Genomic DNA, 5,998 nt, shown 5'->3' on the forward strand with positions numbered 1-5,998 from the left:
TAGTAGAGACGGGGTTTCACCATGTTGACCAGGATGGTCTCGATCTCTTGACCTCGTGATCCACCCGCCTCGGCCTCCCAAAGTGCTGGGATTACAGGCTTGAGCCACCGCGCCCGGCCTAGTTATTTAGTTTTGAGACAGAGTCTTGCTCTGTCGCCAGGCTGGAGCACAGTGGCGTAGTCTCGGCTCACTGCAAACTCCGCCTCCCAAGTTCAAGCGATTCTTCCACCTCAGCCTCCCAAGTAGCTGGGACTACAGGCGCGTACCAAACACCTGGCTAATTTTTGTATTTTCAGTAGAGACGGGGTTTCACCATGTTGACCAGGATGGTCTCGATCTCTTTACCTCATGATCCACCCGCCTCGGCCTCCCAAAGTGCTGGGATTACAGGCATGAGCTTCCATGCCTGGCCTAAAGGGAGTTTATTAAGGAGAATTGACTCACACAATCACAAGGTAAAGTCCCACGATAGGCCGTCTGCAAGGTAAGGAGCAACGAAGCCAGTGGTGGGCCATTCCAAGTCCCAAAACCTCAAAAGTAGAAAAGCCAACAGTGCAGCTTCAGTCTGTAGCCAAAGGTTCGAGAACCCCTGGCAAACCATTGGTGTAAGTCCAAGAGTCCAAAAGCTGAAGAACCTGGAGTCTGATGTTCAAGGGCAGGAAGCATCCAGCATGGGAGAAAGATGAACTGAGAAGACTCAGCAAGTCAAGTCCTTCCACGTTCTTCTGCTCACTTTATTCTAGCCTCACTGGCAGCTGATTAGATGGTGCCCACCTGGATTGAGGGTGGATCTGCCTCTCCCAGTCCAGAGACTCAAATGTTAATCTTTGACAACACCTTCACAGACACACCCAGGAACAATACTTCACATTCTTCAACACAATCAAGTTGACACTCAATATTAACCATCACATATATTAAAAATAAAAATGAAGAGATATTCCATGTTTACAGATTAAAAGAAAGTCTGTTTGCCCCAAATTGGTCCTAGATTAATTGTAGCTCTAATAAAAATCCCAGCATATCATGTATGTGTGCAAACTGATTAAAAATAAGTCTAAAATTTAAATGAAAATTCAACTTATGAAAAATTACAAAGTCACTTTTGAGGAACAAGTTGGAAAGACTTATGCTTCCAGATACGTAGAGTTTTATATAACTAAGGTAATTAAGAAATGGTGGTATTGAGGCTGGGCGCAGTGACTCACGCCTGTAATCCCAGCACTTTGGGAGGCCAAGGTGGGCGGATAACCAGGTCAAGAGATTGAGACCATCCTGGCCAACATGGTGAAACCCCTTCTTTACTAAAAATACAAAAAGAAAAAAAAAATTAGCTGGGTGTGGTGGCACACCTGTAGTCCAAGCTACTCAGGAGTCTGAGGCAGGAGAATCGCTTGAACCTGGGACTCGGAGGGTGCACTGAGCCAAGATTGCACCACTGCACTTCAGCCTAGTCACAGAGTGAGATTTCCTCTCATGGAAAAAAAAAAAAAAAAGTCATGGTAGTATTGAAACCCACCCAATAGTCCCATAGATACTTTTTTTGGATAAACATAGAAATGGACACTTCTGGTCTTAAAGTTTGAATCTTACATTTGTTTTTTCTGAGTTCCTTTCTCAGGAAACAACCTCAGGCCTCTCAAAAAAAGAAAAAGTATCAAATAACTGAAAATCACCAGATTGCAACTTTCATATGATGAGATGCTGGGCCCTTCATTCATCATTATTGCTTCCTTGCTGCTCCTTAGTTTCTATTTTGTGACACATTGTTTCATTTCTTCCTTGCTACATAAACCCCTGGTTTTAGTTGGTCAGGGAGATGGATTTGTCAGCTGCAACACCTGATTAAATAAAACGTTTCTCTTTGACAATACTTGTCGCCTCTGTCATTGGCTTTCTGCGCAGTGGGCAGCTAGACCGAGACTGAACCTCTGTTTTGGTGACAGTATCAGTACAAAAATAGACAAAGCCCAGAAAATGAGCCATTCAGTGTAGATCCTTAATTTATGACTGAGGTGGAACTAGAAGAGAGTGTAGAAAGAATGGTCATAGGATAGCAATATATCTTTATGGGGGAGAAAGACAAACTCAACACACACACCTACTTCACACTACACAGATAAGGCAATAACAGGGTCCATAGGTCTAAATATGAAAGAAAAAAATAAAATGTATAAATGATAAAAAAATAGTAAATATCTTTATGACATCAAGATAGAGAAAAGTTTCTTTAAAAGAACACAATGCTGGGTGCAGTGGCTCATGCTTGTAATACCAGTACTTTGGGAGGCCAAGGTGGGCAGATCACTTGAGGTCAGGAGTTCCAGACCAGTCTGGCCAACATGATGAAACCCCATCTCTACTAAAAATACAAAAAAAGTAGCCGGGCATGGTGGCATGCACCTGTAATCCCAGCTACTAAGGAGGCTGAGGCACGAGAATTGTTTGAACCTGGGAGGCAGAGGTTGCACAGTGGCTCAAGCCTGTAATCTCAGAATTTTGGGGGGCCGAGGTGTATGTATCACCTTAGGTCAGGAGTTCAAAACCACCCTGGCCAACATGGCAAAACCATCTCTACTAAAAATACAAAAATTAGCCAGGCATGGTAGGATATGCCTGTAATCCCAGCTAATCAAGAGGCTGAGGCAGGAGAATCACTTGCATCCAGGTGGCGGAGGTTGCAGTGAACCAAGATCTCGCCACTACACTCCAACCTGGGCAACAGAGCAAGACTCTATCTCAAACAAATAATAATAATAAAATAATAAACGAACACAACACCAACCATAAGGAAACTAATTCATAAGGGTGCTATGTTAAAATTAAAATCTCCTGGCTGGGCACAATGGCTCACGCCAGTAATTCCAGCACTTTGGGAGGTTGAGGTGGGTGGATCATGAGGTCAGATGATCGAGACCATCCTGGCTAACATGGTGAAACCCCATCTCTACTAAAATAGAAAAAACTAGCCGGGTGGGGTGGCAGCCTCCAGCTACTCGGGAGGCTGAGGCAGGAGAATCGCTTGAACCCGGGAGACTGAGGTTGCAGTATGCCAAGATCATGCCACTGTACTCCAGCCTGGCGACAGAGCAAGACTCCGTCTCAAAAAAAATAAAAATTAAAAATTAAATATTCTATCCCAACCATTCCTCCCAAAAAGAGACCATAAGGAAGTGAAAAGTCAGACACTGAAGAAGAGAGGAGATTTGTAGCACAACGTGGTCAAGTACCTTTTCCAAAGATGGCCTCAGCAGTGTCTGCTATCCCACATGCCATTTTGCATGTGACCTTGCCTCTCTCTAATAATTGCTGGGGCACATGTCCCTGGGGAGGCTGTGACTTCTTTGAGACCATGTAGTTTCCACCTAGTTCTCTTGGATGGTCACTCTGGGGAAGCCATCTGCTACATAAGAATTCCAAGTAGCGTGGGATTGTCATGCTTGAAAGACAGTGAATGGATGCGCTGGTTGGCAGCCCCAGCTGAGCTTCCAGACAACAACCAGCACCAACCACCAGGCATCCAACCCAGCCAAGTAAGCCCTTCTCAAATTCCTCACTCTCAAAAGCACAAGCCAAACGAAATAGCTACTGCTTTCCCCCACAATATCTTGGAGTACTTTGTTACACAGCAATTATATAGGAACTGACAAAGGACTCTTATCCAGAATATATAAAGATCTCCTACAAATCAGTAAGAAAAAGGTAGATGGGGAGTGGTAAAGAGCAAAACACTGGAAATCCAAATGGCCAATTATAAAAATGTGCTCAACCTAAATGGTAAAGAAAAACTAATAGGCTGGGGACAGTGACTGACCTCTGCTAATCCCAACACTTTCGGAGGCTGAGGCAGGTGGGTACCTGAGGTCAAGAATTCAAGACCAGCCTGGCCAGCATGGTGAAACCCCATCTCTACTAAAAATAGAAAAATTAGCCAGGCGTGGTGGTGCATGCCTGTAATCCCAGCTACTCCAGAGGCTGAGGAAGAATTGCTTGAACCTGAGAGGTGGAGGTTGCAGTGAGCCAGGATTATTCCACTGTTCTCCAGCCTGGGCAACAGAGTGATGCTCTGTCTCAAAAAAAGAGGAAAGGAAAGGGAAAGGAAGGGGGAAGGGGGAAGGGAAGGGGGAAGGGAAGGGGGAAGGGAAGGGAAGGGAGAAAGGAAAGGAAAGGGAAAGGAAAGGAAAGGAAAGGAAAGGAAAGGAAAGGAAAAAGGAAGAAAAACAAAGAAAGAAAGAAAGAAAGAGAGAAAGAGAGAAAGAGAGAGAGAGAAAAAAAAAAAAAAAAAAAAAAAGAAAGAAAGAAAGAAAGAAAGAAAGAAAGAAAGAAAGAAAGAAAGAAAGAAAGAAAGAAAGAAAGAAAGAAAGAAAGAAAAGAAAACAAAAGAAAAGAAAGGAAGGAGGGAAGGAAGGAAGGAAGGAAGGAAGGAAGGAAGGAAGGAAGGAAAAACACACAATGAAATGCCAATGCAAACCAACTAGAATGGCTACATTTTAGAAAAGAAAAGTGACAATATTGTGTGGGTAAAGATGTGGAGCAATGGTAACTGCTTACATTGCCATGAGCATGCAAAATGGTACAAAGCACTTGAAAAAATACTTGCCACTGCCTACCAAAGTTGAAGATAGCTTATATACATCAGAAAACATATACAAGAGCGTGGTGGCAAAAGCTAGAAACTGGTAACCACTCAAACCTCCATTAATAGTACATGGACAAATAAACTCTGGTGTATTATACAGTGACAAACTATGAAGCTATGAAAATGAGCAATGTATAGGTTATCATAGCAACATAGATGCATCTCACTAATGGTGTAAGCCAATAAATATGAATGGTAGGAATGCATTAAGATAAAGTTTTAAAAAACAAGCAAAATGTGAGCTAAACAGTAGGGACACATGAACACACAGAGAAGAATAATAGACACTGGAGCCTCCAAAAGCGGGGAGGGAGGGAAAGGAACAAGGGCTGAAAAATTACCTTTTGGGTACTGTGTCCACTATTCAGATGATGGGTACACTACAAGCCCAGACTTCACTTGTACACAATATATGAATTAAGAAGTCTGAACTTATGTCCTCTAAATATACTTTAAAATTTTTTAAAATATATTCTGGCTGGATGCAGTGGTTTACGCCTGTCATGCCAGTACTCTGGGAGGCCAAGGCAGGCCTCCCTGCCCAGGAGTTTGAGACTAGCTTGGGCAACATGGCGAAAATCCAACTCTACAAAAAATTCACTGGGCGTGGTGGCTCCCTCCTTTAGTCCTAGCTATTTGGGAGGCTGAAGTGGTAGGATCTTTTGAGCCCAGGGCATCGAGGCTGCAGTGAGTAGATATCATGCTGCTGCACTCCAGGCTGGGTGACAAAGTGAGACCCTATCTCAAAAAAGGAAAAAAGGAAAAAAAGTATATTCTGGGCCAGGCACTTTGGCTCATTCCTGTAATCCCAGAACTTTGGGAGGCTGATGTGGGTGCATCACCTGCAGTCAGGACTTCGAGACCAGCCTGGCCAACATGGTTAATCCCCCGTCTCTACTAAAGATACAAAAATTAGCTAGCCTGACCAACATGGTTAAATTCCTGTCTCTATTAAAGATACAAAAATTATCTGGGCGTGGTGGCAGGCACCTGTAATCCAAGCTACTTGGGAGGCTGAGGCAGGAGAATCGTTTGTGATGGTAAGGTGAGGGGATGTGGGGATGTCACTATGTCCCTTGGCCTGGGGAATGGAAACACAGGTGTTTGTTGTTTTACCATTCACATTTATAGTATGCGGATATATTATGTACTTTCCATAAGTGTGTTATATCTCACAATAAACCTTTCAAAGCTAAAGAAAGAAGAAAATAAATATATGATTGATAAATACCTAACTTCATGTATTATTTGATTACCTAGTTTTCTTCAACCTTATTTATTAAATTATCTAAATTATTCTCACTGATTTGTGATTCCAACTTAATAATGTAGCCAATTCTTTTTTTTTTTTTTTTTTTT

Source organism: Cebus imitator, unplaced genomic scaffold, assembly GCF_001604975.1.
Source record: "Cebus imitator isolate Cc_AM_T3 unplaced genomic scaffold, Cebus_imitator-1.0 Scaffold754, whole genome shotgun sequence".
Lineage (NCBI taxonomy): Eukaryota > Metazoa > Chordata > Mammalia > Primates > Cebidae > Cebus > Cebus imitator.